The sequence below is a fragment of the Desmodus rotundus genome, chromosome 6, assembly GCF_022682495.2.
Source record: "Desmodus rotundus isolate HL8 chromosome 6, HLdesRot8A.1, whole genome shotgun sequence".
In the NCBI taxonomy this organism is placed as follows: domain Eukaryota; kingdom Metazoa; phylum Chordata; class Mammalia; order Chiroptera; family Phyllostomidae; genus Desmodus; species Desmodus rotundus.
Genome location: NC_071392.1, coordinates 119,132,945 through 119,151,633, shown reverse-complemented (window position 1 = coordinate 119,151,633; position 18,689 = coordinate 119,132,945). Strand labels below are relative to the sequence as shown.

General features: G+C 40.6%; 1 non-coding gene and 1 pseudogene across 1 annotated transcript; one reads left to right on the top strand and one right to left on the bottom strand.

Moving 5' to 3' along the window:
- Positions 1 to 2,350: 2,350 nt before the first annotated feature.
- LOC112303588 (ADP-sugar pyrophosphatase-like) lies at positions 2,351 to 3,058 on the top strand (annotated as a pseudogene).
- Positions 3,059 to 8,212: 5,154 nt separating this feature from the next.
- LOC112304257 (small nucleolar RNA SNORA26) lies at positions 8,213 to 8,332 on the bottom strand. The gene has a single exon (XR_002974709.2). It is a non-coding gene; the product is annotated as a small nucleolar RNA SNORA26 (small nucleolar RNA).
- Between the last annotated feature and the right edge of the window lie 10,357 nt (positions 8,333 to 18,689).

The window sequence follows — 18,689 nt, the reverse complement described above, 5'->3', positions numbered from 1 at the left end:
CTCAAGACTTTCTACCCCATTCCCAGCTCCGGAACCTAAACCAGTGCTTTACTTTTCCTTAAAATCCCTCTGGCTCCAATATTGCATATGTTCTTTGTCTCTTCTCTCCTCAACATCATCTTTTCCTTGGCTTAACTAAATTCAGTTGCTGAGATGCTCCCCAATGATGCCTCGTTCCTAGTATTTATACCCTTGTGTCATTCCCTTTTTCACTAAATAGGGTTGGTCTCTGACCAATTGGGTATTGCGGAGATGACAGAGAATGACTTCCAAGGCTAGGTCACAAAAAGCATTGTAGCCTCTACCTTGCTCTTCCTTGGATTGCTTACTCTGGGAAAAGTCAGCCACTTTGTCACGGGAAAGGTAAAAGTAATGCATGGAGAGGTCCTCATGGGAAGGATCGGAAAGTTCCTGCCTATAACCAGAACTATGTGAGTGCACCATCTTGGAAATGGATCTTCCAGTCCCAGTCAAGCTTTCAGATGACCACAGCCCCAGCTGACAGCTTCCCGTGAGCCCCAGAGCCAGAACTGAGGCAGGAGACAGCATAGGAAGAACTCTGAGACTGCACTGCTGTTCCTGGCCAGCTTCTAGCACCCTGGTTGCCAGGAAATGCCTTTTAGCACTTAGATAGAATGAAGAGCAAACCAAGGCAAGGAAGAGGAGGGAGACATGTTTCACCCACTAATTCAGCAGTCCTGAGCCTGGTCCAATCATACTGCCAGGTGTTCCAAAATCACAAGAAACACTATGTGAGCACAGAAGGAGGGAGGTCCTTGAAATTCTATGTAGTATCTCCACTATCTGGGAAAGGAAGCCTTGAAACTGTGCTTTCATTCCAAGGCCTGAAACGTGGGAGAGGGTCCCCAGTGCCCAAAGAAGAAGTCCATAAATAACTTTGGGTAACTGCCCAAACTTTAATTAACTGCCCCCTGCCACGTATCTATTTTACAACAAGATAAACAAATGGAGTCTTGAGCAAGATAAGTGTTTGGGCTAACAGACCCCCACACATACTTAAGTTTGCGTAGTGTCCCCCCAGGGAAAGCTGGCACCACATTTACCCGTCAATCAATATGTAACTTTTTTACTCCTATCCTGACAACTATATAAGTCCTCAGAAAAAAGATTCACTCTCTTGGCTCCCTGGTCACCAGGCTTCTAGTCACCTGGGGGCCAGCTACCCTGGTGTTCAGCTGCCTTTACTTTTGCCACTCTGCTTTGCCCAGAACCTATGCCTTTCATACCCACCCCCAACATTAGCTGGGCCAGTTCTCTTCCATAAAAATGAATCACTAATAAACCCCGATTGCACAGTAATAGATTTGCTGATCTGTAATTCTTTGCATGCATCGGGAAGAAGAACCAGGTGTCTTTCATCAACAGAACCACTCAGCTAAGCTGCTTCTAAATTCCTGACCCATAGGAACTATAATATAAAATGATTATTGTTTTACGACACTAAGCTTCGGGGTTATATAGCAATGGATAACTAATACGTCACTGAGATTAAATTACTGGGAGCAGCTCCACAACCTTCTAAAGAGAAATGTTTTAAACTCAAATCTGTAACTGATAAATTTTAGAAAACAGAAAAAGTGGCGTAAAAGATTCAAGGCAGAGGATAAGATGAGGATGTAATTTTTCTGTGCTTGTGTGTGTGATCTGAAAGCAGGTGGGGGCAGAAGATGCTAATATACGGTTAAGTAGGTCCTGACAGCCTGTCTTCAATTTCAACCCCTCCTAAACCTGTGCATCTTGTCAGAGCTTCTTTCCTTCCTTCCCTTTAAAAAAATATTTCATTGAAGTAGATGGTGGTAGATTTGAAATAGCCACTCTGGGGGAAGCCAGCCACCATGTGAGATGTCTGACTATCTTTAGACCACCATGCTGGGAGAAAGCCGGAGATAACCATCTGGAGAAGTACTTGAAAAGAGAGATGCCTGGCCAGCCTCCAGCCACTCCAGCCATCCCAAGTAAAGGGCTAGACAGGCAAGAGGATAAGCCATCTTGGACATCTGGTCCAGTCTGCCTTTCAGCCAACTCCAGCCCCACCTGCGGTCTAACTGTCACTATACAAGAAACTTTGAGCAAGAACCACCCAGCTGAGCCCAGAGAACTGAAATAATAAAATAGTTGTTTAAAGCCACTAAGTTTTGTTGGAGTGGTTTGTCCTGAAGCAAAAATAATCAGAATAATGAAAAAGGGAGTAGCACTGGCATCTCTGGAGACAACAGCCTCGGACTCTAGCTTTCTTCTTTCATCCCCCTTCCCACAGGAGTACCCTTCCCTTCACCCCACACCTTGGATATGAACTTCTTGCCTAAGGACTAGAAAGACAAGTTTGAAAATGGAAAACCAAGAAGCAGCAGATTCTTCTCAGAAAACCAAACAGTTCATTATTTCAGAGGAGTTAATTGCAGAAGAAAAATGGGTCAGGTTTGAAAAAACAACTTACATGGATGGATCCTACTGGTAAAACAAGAACTTGGGAACCTGTGAAACATACAACCAGGAAAGGACAGTTGACTGATGGTGTGACGATTATCCCAGGGCTGCACAGAACCCTTCATTATGATTGTATCTTTCTGATGAAACAGTTCTGTCCACCCATGGGAGGCTGCTGCCTAGAATTCCCCGCAGGTCTCATAGATGGTGACGAAAGCCCAGAAACAGCTGCTCTGCGAGAGCTGGAGGAGAAAACCGGCTATAAAGGGGGTATTGCTGAATGTTCTCCAGCTGTCTGTATGGATCCAGGCTTGTCGGACTGTACCACACACATCATGACAGTAACTATTGTACATTACATTACATTACATTACATTACATTACATTAATAGTAAGTATACTATTAATGGAGGTGAGACTGAAAATGCTGGGCCTGAGCCAAAGCTAGGAGATGGAGAATTTGTGGAAGTAATTTCCTTACCTGATGAAGAGACTCGAAGCTCTGGTAGCTGAAGAACACCGGAAAGTGGATACTAGGGTCGACTCCTATGCCGTGGCACCAAAACATGCAAACACAAAACCATCTGAAGTGCCCTTCCTGACATTTTAAGGCCAGAGGGGAGTAGCCATGTTTCTGTAAATGAGGTCGCCAGGCCTCCTTCGCTAAGGCTTTGCATTCAGCTAAGTTTAATGGAGATTTGAAATTACCTTTTTCATAAAATATAAACAACAAAGACTGCAAAAGAAGAAGCATGAAAAGGGAATTTATCAGAGAACACTAGGCTTCTTGTCAAGGCTGGTGATCACTGATTTGTAACAGCCATTTGTCTAGCTGTGTGACTTTCTCCAGCTCCGTTTCTCAGGTTCAGGATCAGAGGGAATGAACAGCAGGACTTACGCAAGATCATTATTTTGCCACATGGCATAAAGAAACTTCAAACACCCAAGGAGTGATAAATGGGCATTTAATGAGACTGTGTTTGATCTTAAAAAGAGAAAAGGAATCCAGAAAATGAAGGTATGGTTCCCAAAGGCTTGTTGCCTAGGCCAGTGTTACCCCCAAAAATAAACTATTAAAAGTGTTTTTAAAACTATGGTTGACCATTAGCAGTTTTCTCTTCTGAAATCTCAGTCACCTTGTTTCACCCAGTTTTGTACCTCTGATTGTAATTACATAGGCAGACCGGTTGATCCCTGCTCTGAGATGATGGCACCCAACAAGGCAAGGGCCATCTTATTCTTTTGACGAGCCCTACAGTCCCCGGTCCTATGCTTCAAATAGGGCTTCCAGAAGCATGTGTAGTGCTGCTAGGTATTCAGTTTTTAAGAAGTATCACTGGAAGAATGTCCAAACCTATAGAGAATTTTTATAATAACTTAAACTTGGAAGCAAGATCACACACTGAGAAAAAATGCTTTGGAGAGCAGTTTGCAGTTTCTTTTATGCATTTGAGATTAAGGAGAGAATTGTAAGGAAGATTACTTGCAGGATAATTAAAATTCTGTACTCTCTTGAGGGTGGTCACCTTTAGAAAGAGGAATACCAAAGGTGTGTTAGCCTAGACCACAGAAACAATGGATAGGGCTTGCTGGAGGCAGATAAGCCTTAAAGAAGTTACATGCCTGGGGCACGACTACCCACCAAGACCTGCCCAGGAATTTATTTTCAGATCACCTTAGAGATTACGTTCCATAGAATCTCCATGAAAGAAACCTCAGCATCCTCTTATTGTTAACATTTCTTTAAAAAATTATTTATTTATTTTTGGAGAGAAGGGAAGGGATGGAGAAAGAGAGGGTAAAAAACATTGATCGGTTGCTTCTTGCATGCCCCCAACTGGGGACCTGGCCCTTGGCCAGAAACCCAGGCATGTGCCCTGACCAGGAATCGAACTGGTAACCTTTCCGTTTGTGGGATGATGCCCAGCCAACTGAGCTACACGAATCAGAGCTTGTTAATGTTTCCTGGCCATGAAACGGAGAGCTGGAAGCTTTCAAAACCACCTAAAATGATGCTTCCCATCACTGTCTTTGGTCACTTTGATGATTCCTGTTGGTCAGGTCAACCTCTTCCTTCTTGAGGTAGCTCTTGACTTTGGTGAAGGCTTCCAATGGCAAATACTTCAGGCTCGGAAGGTAAGTATACCATTTAAAAGTAAAAAAATGCTTATTCTTCAGTGAGGTGGGAAAAAAACAGGATGATTTTTTGCTTAATATAAGACTCTGGCAGGGCCTCTGGCTGACAAGAAGATGTCATTTGAGAGATTAGAGAAAAGACTTTGGAATTGAGTATCCCTAGGCATATCAAGTGAATGGTTTCTACTAATAGTCAAGAATAAGGGGATTTATTTTCAGAAAGTAGGGACATGCCATTAAGAGTCAACAGATGGCATGCTCTCCCTCTCAGGAGGGTGCCTGTGCCTTTCCCTTCCCCTTCTTGGTCCCCCCAGACGCGTTTCTCCTAAACTCCAAGGACCCTTCTACCTCTGTGAGTTGTTTCCTGAGCCTACGTAGCCCGCCTGAATCACTTCTGCAATACGACCTTGGTAACTTTCTCAATAAACTTTCTCTTATAATTTGAAAAAAACCCCAAAAGGGCAGTCAATAGAACCCACGTTTATTTTCTTGACTTGTACCACCCACTATTTTGAGGCTGTTCAATGTGGGGAACAAAGTGTGACTTATTGCCTGGTGTATCTATAGAATCAGCTCAGTGTTTCTTGGTAAGTTACAAACTCCACAACAACCACTCCTAAACCAATATAACAGGCCTGAACCCATTCTTGACGGGTCAGTACCTGCAATTTCACAAAACAAAAGTGAGAATCGGTAGAGACCAAGATTTCATCCCATGATTGACTGGGTGTGGAATGGAGAATATGCAGAGTTTATACAACTGGGTTTTTAATCCCACTAAATATACACAAACTTTCAAAAGATTTAGAGCAGAAACAATCAAATCCAAATATATGATTACATCCACCAGAGCCTTAAAATTTAAGGATAGAAAACACTGGCTTTATTTTCTACATAGCTTGAAAAAAAGATTTTTAGATGAGTTAATATTTTCAAAATTAAAGCAGCTGTAATTATCTAAGCTCATTGTATCAAATAAATGGGTAGGATATTTTGTGAGTCTATCATTCAACTTGGAAAACTTTTCTTGTTGTCATTTAAAGAACACTTTAAAGAGGGACCAATAGGTCTCTATGTCTCTATGTCTCTTCTACATGAATTTTGTTAGTAGCTTTTAATCCTTTTGTTATTAAAAGAGTGGCATCTCGAAATTGAATGGTAGATACCTGTGGCAATGAGACAATACAGATAAATATCTTTGAAAGGTAAAAATCCTTAATAAGTAAAATGATTTTTTTAAAGTTATAAACTGTTAAAATAAACTTTCACCTAATTGTCTTTTCACTTGTTTGATCAACACCATTTGAAAGACATTCATCACATTGCAACAGTTTAAATTCTAAGCTATACATTCCAAGTTATTTATATTTAATATAAATAGCTATCCTTTTAGCAACTGAGACTGGAAATGAGAGGACATTTTTCACAAATAATCAAGTTGTGTGGGATCTGCAAGCTCAAAAGAAACATTTGTGTAGGCGAAAATGACATGGTATACCTTACTGTAGCCTCACTTCTACTTGCCTTGGGAAGTTTGTAGGCTTTATCTCTGTATTTGTGACTGCCGCATCCAGCTTTTGCAGAAAGATAATTTTTTTGGAAGCAAATCACCCAACCCACTCTTTCACAATAGCTTTGGTGGGTTGTAAGTAGGATTTTCTCTGCTTACTAGCTGTAGAAATACCCTGTGGTTACATGATTTATCTAAAGTCGCCACAAGTGTGATGTGAGAAAAGATAAATGAAATCGGAACAAGAGATGTTGAGTACAATCTTGATGTTTGATATTTACCTGGTATGCAAATATTTCCCAGCTATTGGTTTGCTCTCATGAATTATGGAGAAGCCACTGTGCAACTGCAGGGTGTGGGTGATCCACTGGCGTCTGCTCGGGAGGGAGGCGATTTAAACCCAAGATTGCGGCACCAGGTCATGCGCAGTGACTAAGGCTATGATTTTAGGTGCCTTGAAGTTTGCTTAGTGATTCACCATCTGGAGCTCTAAAAAATACATGATCTAACCCCAAACCACCAGGTGAGACATAGATGCTAAAGGCCTACAAAAGGACGTATTCCTTGAACATTCTCCCCTGTGGTTGCACTGTGGTGCACCTTGCTACTTAAGAGGCTGGTAGCATCAGCATCCCCTGGGAGCTTGTTAGAAATACAGAATCTGTAGCAGTGATCTGCAAGGAATCGGATTCCCTGTGTGAAGCAGTTTAAAATGTCATTCATTGTTCAGTACTCAGGTATGTAGTAAGTACTGTAGTTTTTTTGGAGGGGCAGATGTGTAGATATTTTAAAATATTTTGCCATCATTTCGCTTTTTTTTTTGCATTTTTATCTGATGGCATTGTTTCTTATAATAAAACACTTCTCCAATTGAAAAACAAAGCAATACAGAATCTCAGGCCCCAGACCTGCTGAATCAGAATGTGTACTTTAACAAGAGCCCCCCACTACACCCCCAAGTGATTCAAGGATAATTTAGTTTGTGAGGCACTGATCTAGCCCCGGATTCTAGGGTATCCCATAATTTTATTTGGTTTCCGTAAATTATCCAATGATCCATGACACCTCTTTTCCTCTCTCTTCTACCCACTTCTCTTTTGTTCTCTTCATCCCCTCCTCCATCTCTCCTCCTCCCTCTCTTCTTCCTCTTCCTCCTCTTTCTCTCTTTCTCTCTCCATCTCTCCCCGCACACATACACACACAGATGACTATTTATCTGAATCGTTTATGAAAAGCTGTATCCATCATGCCCCTTGCATACGCACACACAACCTTTTTATGTGGAGAGCAGAGGATCACACAATATTTTCTCAAACTTGTGATTTCAGTTTTATGATTTTGAATATTATTTACACTGTTTATTTAATAAGAAACTCAAAGTTCACCATATTAAAGAGCTTGCCTTGTTCATAAATGTCACTCATAGTTAATTAGCGCTTTGTTTTTTCTTTTATGCCTGCTTAAATACTCCATAATCTTTGGGAACGAATGGCCACATTTTAACAAACATTCTCATCATTTACGTGTAATTTTTTGATATATCTGAAGGGAAAACTGATGAGGACTAACCACTGTTTGGATTTGAGTATGGCATTTTTTTCTCCCAGATTTATTGGGATATAATTAACATATAACATTGTGTAAGTTTAAGGTGTTTGATGTGTTGATACATTTATGTATTGCAAAATGATTACCACCAAAGCATTAGCTAACACTTCCACTCCACCATATAATTACCATTTCTTTCTTATGGTGAGAACGTTAAAGATTTGCTCTCTTAGCAACTTTCTTTTTTTTAAGAAAAGATTTTAAACGACCTTTTAAACAGATAGGAGAAAAACCTTGAGGTACATTCTTTTCAGTTTATTTCAAAGGATGTCCAGGAAAGGCCTTGGGTAAATGTGTTCCGCCTTCTGGATTTTTTCCACCCTCAGAGATAACCAAAGTATCTACATTCTCTTATCTATTTGAAAATACTAGATGGTATCTCCAGAGGAGTTTTAAAAGCATGCCTGAAGGTATCATCAAAGCTAAGGTTAAATTTAAATTTATCTACGTACTATATACTGTGTAAAAATATCACAAAGTACTCAAACAAAGGAAATGTTTTTCTGGTTCAGCAGTGACTTCAGAAATAATTTAAAGAGGAGTTTTACACAATCTCTTTTCTGGGTGTTATGGAGACTTTACCCTTCTGTGTTAGCCTCTTAAGGCACTGTGTCAGCCTCACAAGGGCCCAGGAAAGGGCGTCTTCGCAACTTTCAAGCACAGTAATACCCCGGTACTCGTCGGCTTCAGAACTCATCAAACCCTGTACTCGTCGCATTTTGATGAGAAAAATATGTTTCAGCACTGGGCGCTTGCTCGGGACTGGCCACTGTGCTTGCTGGAACTTGTGTGAGTCATGATGCCGCCCAGCAAGAGAAAGTGCTTCAGCTTTAGGTGAGGAGGAGGGAAGGGAGAAAGTCTACTGCCCTGATCGAAGAAATGTGAGGTAGAGGGGTTGGAGTTCAGAACTTTGTGGGAAAGCATCACCCAGACAAAGTTCTAGCAAGCCGAAACACGGACCTGTTTAAGGAACAATGTCATGCTTTAGAAACATTTTGAAACATAGACAGAAACAGGTTTCTCTTGACAGGTTTTTAGTGAAACTCCCTAAATCTGAGTCTCCAAAAGTGTTCAGTGAAGCCAAGAGACAGAAAACAGATGAAATCCCTGAGAAATCGCCTGAAATTGTCTTGGAAGAGGACTCCTCTTCCAACAGTTAACCCTTCTCCTCCTCCTCCTCCTCCTCCTCCTCCTCCTCCTCCTCTATCTCAACAACCATCCCACTATGCCAGGAACCCCTGTCAGTACAAGTAAAGTGAAGTTAAATTTTGTTTTATTTTATATAATTAATTACTTTTTAATCCATGTCTGTTTAGTTTTAAGGTTTTGTATTACAAAACAACCTCATTACTTAATATTATCCCAGTAAAATTATTTCTAGTTGCATTATTTTTTATGGGAAAAATTTGTTCAGTACTCGGTTTCAGCACTTGTCATGAGTTCCAGAACGAATTAACGGTGAGTACCGAGGTACGCTCTATGTAACACTACTAGCTATGATCACCATGCTGTACATTAGATCCCCACAGACATAAGATCTTATAACTGCACCCTTGGACCGTATCTCTCCATTTCCCACACCCTCCCGGCCCGTAAGCACCACTCCGATCTCTGTTTCTCTGAGTTCAAGCACCTCCCACCCATTAAGAATTCAGTGTATATTCCCTAAGCACAAAGATCTTCTCTTATGTAGTCACAGTACAGTTATCAAATTCAGAACCCTAACATTGTATGCGACGCTATCCAATCTGCAGCCCATATTCAACTTTCAGCATTTGTCTCCACATGTCCTTCCTAGAAATCTTTCTCTGATACGGGATCCAGTCCAGGAGCGCGCTGCGTTGAACTGCGGCGCCTCTTCCGTCTCCTTTCACTGGAAAATTTTCTCAGCCTTTCTTTGTCTTACAGCAACAACAAAATGGAGTGACATTTTTGAAGAGTATAGGCCAATCATTATTTTTTCATTCTTAGATTTAGATTATATGTATTTATGTATATGTTCCTAGTTTTTATCATATGTTTTACTGTACTGTGCTTTCAAATGGGCTTAAGGTCTCCATTTTAACATAGTCAAATTCATTAATAGTTTCTTGCATGTTGGGTAATTTTGTTTTCTTATTTACATAGCGATATGCATTTTATTTATTTATTTATTTAATCATCACCCTCAGATATGTTTGTTGATTTGAGAGACAGACAGACAGACAGAGACAGAGAGAGAGGAACATCAATGTGAGAAAGAAACACATACCAGTTGCCTGTGGTACAGGCCCTGACCAGGGATCGAACCTCTAACCTAGGTGTGTGCCCTGACCAGAGATCAAATCCACAAAGTTTTGATGTACAAGATGATGCCTCAACCAGCTGAACCACTCAGTGGCTAGGGTACATTTTATTTATTTTTTAACTGAATTTATTGGGGTGAAATTGGTTTGTAAAACCATATAGATCTCAAGTGTACAACTACATAAAAAGTCATCTACACGCTGAATTGTGCACCCATCGCCCCAAGCAAATTCTCTTTCCACCCCCATTTTTCCCCTCTTTGCCCACCTCCACCCATCCCCCACCCTCCTTCCCCTCTGGCTATCACCACACTGCTGTCCACGTCTACACTTTATGTATACATGGGCTTTTGCCTAGTCCCTTCACTTTCTTTCATCCCGCTGCCCAGCCTCCTCCCCGCTGACAGCTGTCAGTCTGTTCCATGTACCCATGCTTCTGTTTCTGTTTCTGTTTTGTTTAAAAGTTTATTTTGTTCATTAAACAAAACTGCATCCTGAGGCCATAAGGATTCTACCCTATATTTTCTCCTAATGCTTATAAAATTTTCCTTTCACATTTAAGTTCTTTGTCTCTGTGGAATTTATTTAGGGTATGATGAAGGAGGAATCCAACGACATATGCCACATTTACAAAATTGTGTAAATCAGAATTTCTTTGCCAATGACATACTATATTCCTTAAAAAGAAAGAGATGTAATATAGTGAATTATGTGCATTGAAAAAAAAGTCTTGAGAAGATTGGAGATAGGCTCTAGACTAGGCTCAAAAACTGATTCTCAACAAACCTGTGTGTTAACGTTGAAACGGCTCCAGATGTTAGACCTTGATCCTTGAGTTTTGGCTAAAGAATTCAGAGTCAAGACTCAAACACTAGCAAAAACTCATTTAGAAAGTTGCAGAGGTAGAAGAAGTGAGCCTGCTGGGCTGTTTGAGATCAGGAAACACATTACAAAGGCAAAAGCAGGGCCCTTAGAGATTAGGAGAAAGTAAGCAAAGTTATGTGCCTTGAGGGAAGAAAGGGGGAGGAAAGGCATAGGTATGCTCAAGAGAGAGAGCATTCCCAAAGGCATGGGAGTGTGTGTGTGTGTGTGTGAGAGAGAGAGAGAGAGAGGGAGAGAGAGAGAGAGAGAGAAAGTGCCAGTTAAATTATATATTTTTTGCTTATTCCATGTGTTATTGTGCCCTTCTGCCTTTGTTTTTTCTAAACCACATTTTCTGGATTTTAGAAGGCTCATGCAAGAAATGTTTTGATTGGATTGATACTAAGGACTCCATGACCAAATTTCAAATTCTCAACTCCAATAACCTATGCAGTAAACTATGTTTACAGCCAGGTTGGAAGAGCCAAGAAGCTCTCTGCAGCAGTAAAAATAGTCTGTCCTTCAGGTATCAGAGTGGACTTGGGGAATGCAGAAAACAGGGGGCCAGACTCTCAACAGACAGGACCCAGCAAGGCCGTGCTGGGCAGGGGACTCGTTGGAGTCTTGGAGAAGGGAACATGAGCATTTGTCAGAAAGGATAGGCCTAGTATTAGTTAATGTTCTTTAGGTTACAGGTAACAAAAGGGTGTCTCTCCTTACCTTCTAAGAGAGGGAATGTATTGAAATATAGTAATTGTGATACTGAGAGCCTGGTCAGAGTGCTGGGAGCAGGCAGAGGGTGGGGAACACAGATCTTTGTCTCGGAGTTTGCCTTAGAGAACTACAAACTAAAATAATAAGAGGGAGAAATCCAATTGTTCCACACTGGCACTGTTTCTCACTTTTGGATCAAATAGCTACAGCCATGCAGGCTGGGTCTCTTAGCACAGAGCTGGCCAGCTCTTACCCACCCTCAGAGATAAGCACAGTTTCCGGACCATGGAGAATTGTTGTGAGCCCCATAAGCACTGCAAGAGATGCCTGAAGGAACGCTCAGCCTATGAAAATGTATGTAAAAGGGGGCGTTTGAGAGGAAAGAAGTTGATGTGGAATCGAAAGGAACTGAATCTCCTCCTCAGCAGAGCTTGTGGGTGTGTTGTGTCTGAAACTCAGGGGCTTCAGTGTGCTTAGGTCAGTGGTTAGCAGGCTGAGAAATTTTGATCCAACAAAGTAAGTTTTTCAAAATCTGGGCCTAGACATAGGATTGCCAGGCTTTAATTTTGCCAAATAGAATATTGTAAAATAAAACAAATTCCTGTTATTTCAGTTTTAATGAATATTTTGGCCTTTAAAACATAAATGTGAAGGGCAATTATCATAGGATATCTTTCTAAAGGAATCAATTTGGCTTCATGGAAAACTTATGACATTTTCTTTCTATTTCTCATTCTTCTTGTGGCTGGTAAACATGTCCTGAGGAATCATCACCTGTTCCACATGGACTTTGGGCAACATCAGTCTTTTTCTCAGAGCTCCTCCTCATAGTTTTACGTATAGAAAAAGAAACTCTCAGTGGTGAACCAAAAGAAGAAAATGCGTGAACTAATGGACGGGGTACGTGGAAACCACACTCTCCATTTTTCAGGATTATTTTCTCTGCTTCCCTCTATACATCTGTTCTGCCTCTCTCTCCCTTTTCCCATTGCCTTCATCTGTTGACTCACCTTGGATGTGGCCTGATAATTTACAACCTCCAGGCCTGAATACATAACATGTATTGAGGACTTCCTTCTCAGTGTCTGTTATGGGATGAACTGCGTCCCTCAAAATGTTATGCTCAAATTCTACCCCCCTATCTGTGAATGTGACCTTATTTGGAAATAAAGTCTTTGCAGTCGTAACGAGGATGAGGCCATTAGGGTGGTCATCAATCCAATAGGACTGGTGTCCTAAGAGGAGAAGACACAGAGACAGGCATGCACAGAGGGAAGGCAATGTGAAGACGGACGATGTGAGGATGGAGACAGAGATTGGAATGTTGCATTTACACATCAAGGAATGCCAGAGACGTTGGCAACACCAGAAGCGAAGAGAAAAGCATGGGGCACATTCTCTCCTTCTGCCTTCAGAAAGAGTATGGCTCTGTCAACACCTTGATTTTGCAATTTTTGTCTCCAGAACTATGACTGAATGAATAAGTTTCTGTTGTTTTCAGCCACTAAGTTTGTGGCGCTTTGTTGCAGGATTCCTAGAAAGCTAATACAGTATCGTGGCTGAAGTTGCCAGGAGAGGCTGATTAGCTTCTTCTGATCATGGGCTGAACCCTTGTCCAGTCAGAAGCCAGCCTAGCTTTTCTTCCCAGCCTGGGCAACTAGGTGTGGGACAGTTTGACCTACATGTCTAACACAGGAAAGCTGGCAGGCAAAGACCCACTCTAGAAAGGCCAGTGGGTGTGGCCAGTGGATTGAAGACATTGAGGAAAATGAAGACTCGCCTGTACTCTCCCATTTGGTTGGACTTCCACAATGAACTCCAACAGAAAGTTTCCCATTTCTGCCCTGGCTGGTGTGGCTCAGTTGGTTGGAGCATCATCTTGTGGACCAAAAGCTTGTGGATTTGATGCCCAATCATGGCACATGCCCAGGTTAAAGGTTGAATATCAGGTTGGGGCATGTACGAGAAAGCAACCAATTGATGTTTCTTTCTCACATCTATGTTTCTGTCTCTCATCTGTTTCTCTTTCTCTCTCTGTCTCTACCTCCCTTCCTCTCTCTCTCAAAGTGATGGGGACAAAAATGTTCTTGGATGACAAAGAAACACTGTCCAGTTAATAAACCAGCTACTTCAAGACACGAGTATGCCAAACAAAATGGCTATTCAGAAAATAATCAGTCTGGGCATGCTCTCCTCTTGGGAGCACGTCTCTTGCCTTTCCCTTCCCCTTTTCCCCCCATCTGCCAGGCACATTACCTTTGCTTTTCTCTTTCCTAAGCTCCAAGAGCCATACTTTTGGTTCCCTAACTTGTTTCTTAAACCTACACAGCCCAGTTGGCTCATTTCTACTACCTCTGTAACTTTCTAAATAAACTTTCTCTTATATTAAAAAAAATGTTAATCTGGGCTCTTTGTGGTACCCAAGGGCAGGATAGACATTTCTTTTACAGCGCACATCAGCATCTGGAGATGTTTTCTGGGGTATATTGTGTTTCCCTGATCAGACTGAAAGAGCTGAAATGGGAAAAATCTTTTTCTGGAGGCTTTTTGTTGGTTTTTGTTTTTGTTTTGTTTTTTGCCATTCTTGTAATTCCTTCACATTCCAGCTGGGGAAATAGGCCTCGGGACTTGCAGAGCCAAGTTATGAATCATTCCCCAAAAATAAATAATAAACCCTGTATTTGAGCCAGACGAGTAAATTCATTAACTTTCAGTCTGGGAGCTGTGGTGTGCTGTTAAATAGCCAACAATCATCCCTCCAAGGGGAAAAGCCCTGATTTGCAGAGTTTGCGGGATTTTGACTCCATGGATAATTTCAAGTCACCAACCTAGGACAGTGAACTTGAAGTTAGAAGGAGATGGGCAAAGCTGTCACTCAAGCTAGCTTCTACACACTATTGCTTAGGAGTCTGTCCTGGTGGTCACGCTTGACGTCTGTAGGAAACTTTAAAAAAATTGTTTTCTTTATACCAGGTGTTTCACATAAGATCTTCTTGATAGTTAACATTCTTTTTAAGCCTCACGCTTGATGAGGTAAACACTATCTCCATTTTATAGGCCATAAAATTGAGAGCCTAGGAAAATAAGTGGTTGTATAAAACCAGGCAGTCAAGCCGAACTAGGCAAGTTATTTAACCTGAATAGTCTTGGTTTCCTTTTCTGCAAAGTGGGTTATAATGGTATCTCAAAGATTGGGAGGATTTAATTAGATAATGCGTGTAAAATTCTTAGCACATTGCCAAGCACATGTAGCTTTCTCCAAGTGCAAGAAATATTCACTGTAGAACATTAGAAAGCACTGATAAGCAAAAAAAAAAAAAGGAGAAAATTTAAAATACTTATGACTACTAACAATGTTGGCATAGAATTCTGGTTCTGGCTTAATATGATTTATGAATAGCAGGCAGTGCAAGCATGTGAAATACCTTTTTCCAGTACTGAAGCATTTGAGCAATTGTTGAATGCAATTCTGTTTGAATCATGATGGAAGCTTAGGTTGCATATCAATGTATTTAAATTACTTTTTAAAATAAATTACAGCAGTAATAATATGTCATGTTCTGTGGTATTCTTCCCGGAGTGGGAGTCTAAAGAAAGGAATTGCAATCAAGGCCCAGGGCATTTAATAACCGTAATGGGACACCCACGGGAACACGTGGTATCTATAAATCACACCTCGCATGAATGCTGCAAGAGAGATGAAGGGAGAACTGAGTTGGGCAAATTCGCAGTTAGGGAGAGCTGATGTGTTTCTTGCGAGCCCAGTCTGTTGGAAGTGCTCCCTGGAGCCCTGTGTTGAGAAGGGCGATGGAGCCTGTCCCGTAGGGCGAGTGGTGGAGGGGGGGAGGGAGGAAATGGAGAGGCATGGGGTGGAAGGGCTCGCAGGACTGTGCGTGCACTGTGCCCACACTGGGCAGAGGAGGGGGAGCGGTAGTTTGAATGCCATGTATATGCTATTTTTGGTAGGTGATTGATCTGTACCTGATTTGACTTAAAAAAAAATTCAGTGGAAACAAAAAAGGATAATTGTGTCTTGAAACTTTCAGATACTCTTGTTTTATGTGTGTTTCCTTTGTTACCATAATTTAGTATTTCTAAGATGGGCTTGTAGTTTAGTTTGCTTGTACACACAAAAAAGCTTTTCTATCATTCTCAGGGACGATTTAAAAATTAACCTATATTGCCCTGGCTGGGTGTCTCATTTGGTTGGACCACCATCCCGCGCACCAAAAAGTTGTGGGTTCAATCCCCAGTCAGGGGAACGTACTGGCGGCAACTGATCGATGTTTCTCCCTTATATCGATGTCTCTTTCTCTCTTTCTCTTTCCCTTCCTCTCTCTAGAATCAGTAAAACGTACCTTCAAGTGAGGATTTAAAAAATCTTTTTTAAGTTAACATATATTCACATAGGATATTTGAACAATTTAGAAAGATGCAAAACAGCAAAAACTTCATATATCCCCACTAGTTTTTATGCATTCATTTAGCCTTTTAAAACATGCTATACCAACATATACCTCTATAACTATATACATAATCAATTTAGATTTTAAAAGACAAGTGGGATCATACTATACATTCTACCATTTACTTTTTTTAATTTAACAATAGAATGTAGACATCTTTCAAGTGGCTATACAAGGAGTAATCACATTCTTTTAGTGGATGTGTATTTCTGTGTAAATAAATGAGCATGATTTATGTAACTATTGTCAAATATCACATTGAGGGATGTTTACATTGTCTTTACTTAAAAAAATTTTTTTGGTGATTTTAAGCTATGTTACATGAATATTCTTGGTATATCCATGTGACTATATTAGTATTTCTGTAAATATACATTTCTAGACATACAATTTCTGGGTTTAAAAGCTATGCACACTTACATTTTTCATAGTTATGACCTCAATATTCTCCATAACAGTGCTATCAATGAATACCCTTAGCATTAATGTACCAAATAATTCATTTCCTCCCAGCCTTCCAAAACTGGGTGTTAGAAATCCTTGCTTTTATCATTGACAACTTTCTGTGGTTCCCTTAGGGTCTGATTATAGGAGGAAAAAAAGAGATATAACAGATAAAGGCAATAAAGTGTTATTTCTCAGTCTCATTTTCATTTCATAGGTAAAATAATAAAGGAATGGGAACAGTAGAAGAGAGAGCAGACTCATTGCTTCTTATCTCCTCATCTAAATCACTAAATAGGCACATAATAAATACACCACCATTGCCAAGACCCTCTGCCGTCCTGACTCCAGTCCCAGCTCTCTCTGGCCCACTGCCAGCCTGGTGTGAGCAGCTGGGTTTTTGAGCCTGGTGCATAATAGCAGTGCTGTCAGAAATATTTTGTTCAGAGTAAGGATATGCCCTGAAAACAGCAGCTCATTCTGCAGACAGTCACCAATATTTTCACTAAAATGATAGAATGGTAGACAGTCAATTTTTGAACAATTTAAGTACCAAAGGAAATTCCCTTGGGGAATTCACATTAATGCAGAATGCACAAGACTGAGACAAAAAATAGTAACAGAACAGGCTAAAAAAAATGGCTCAGCTCAGTGTTTTCTGATATAACTTTTGTTTCTTAGTTTCTTAGTTTTACAAGCTCTTGACTCCTAAAGAGTCTATAGGAGAGATACTTTTCAGAGTTGCAATTATGTTAAATTATGTTATGGGTGGTGATTTTTCTTTATTTGTTTTAAAGATTGTATGTATTTACTTTTAGAGAAGGGGGAAGGGAGGGAGAAAGAGAGGGAGAGAAACTTCAGTGTGTGAGAGATCCCTTGCCTCTCACATGCCCCCAACTGGGGGCCTGGCTGGCATCCCAGGCATGTGCTCTGACTGGGAATCAAACTGGAAACCTTTTGGTTTGCAGGCCAGTGCTCAATCCACTGAGCGCACCAGCCAGGGCAGTGGTGATTTTTCTTTAGAGACTGCTTCATAATATCCAGTTTCACCAATATAACTAGTACTTTACAAACAGTATCTCACTAGTCAAGATGTTTCTGTAGAATGTTACATTAACTGGATGTGAAAATTTGAACTAACACTTGTAGAGGATTGGTGGTCCAGAGATGACTTCTTTAGAGATGAAAAGTTACTTTTAATTTTCCCAATCAGTTATGAAAAATGGTTATTCTACTGTTCTTTTTTGTGGAGGAGACTCTGTGTAGTAATGGACAAATCTTTCTAAATTATTTCTTCATTAAATAAAGCAGTTTTTGAAACTCTTCTTTTTTAATTTTACAGATCTAAAATGTGGGTAAGGAGCTCTTATCAGTGTGTCTCAGTTAGTTGGGCATTGTCCCACAAAGCAAAATGTCGCGGGTTCCCTTCCCATTCAGGGCACATGCCTGGGTTGCGGGTTTGGTTCCCAGTCAGAGGTGTGTATGAGAGGCAACAGATTGATATTTCTCTCTCACATTGATGTTTTTCTCCCTCTCTTTCTCCCTTCCTTTCCCTGCTCTCTAAAATAAATAAGTAAAATCTTAAAAAAAAACCATGCGTAAGGAAATCTAATGGGTAACTAACTGTAGATTGATTACCTATCTATCTACGCAATTAACTTGCCACACTTCAGTGTGTTAAGGTGGGCATTACCTTATTTCACCCATTTTAAGGTCTCCCTTTTATCATTTTAATTTCTGAAATCACTGCTGGCCAGTGGTTTCAGCCATCCTGACATAGTTGTCATCCACTGGGCTTTCTTTAATGTGGTTGTTTTTCCAGGTGGCCTGACTAATGGCTCTAAGGAGTATTTGAAGATGGAGGAGTCCCAACTGTAGACCTTCACTCATACCTTCTCTTGAGATCAGTGGATTGGGGAAAATCCCAGGGATATTATTTGAGCACTTAAAAAAAAATGCTGCCTCACTAATGTTATTGGATAATGTGTTTAGAAAAACAAGAACAATGAATGTTACCCAGAATTGAATGATACATGTGAAGTCTGAGGAATACTTAATTTATTTCACTTGAGCAGTAAAGGGAATTCCCTCGGAGAATTCATATTAATGCAGAATATATAAGGCTGAGACACATTTGGAAAGACAAAAAAATAATAACAAGTGGAATTTTCTTTTGTATGCATGCACAAGAACGATATATAAGCCCTGGCCAGGTAG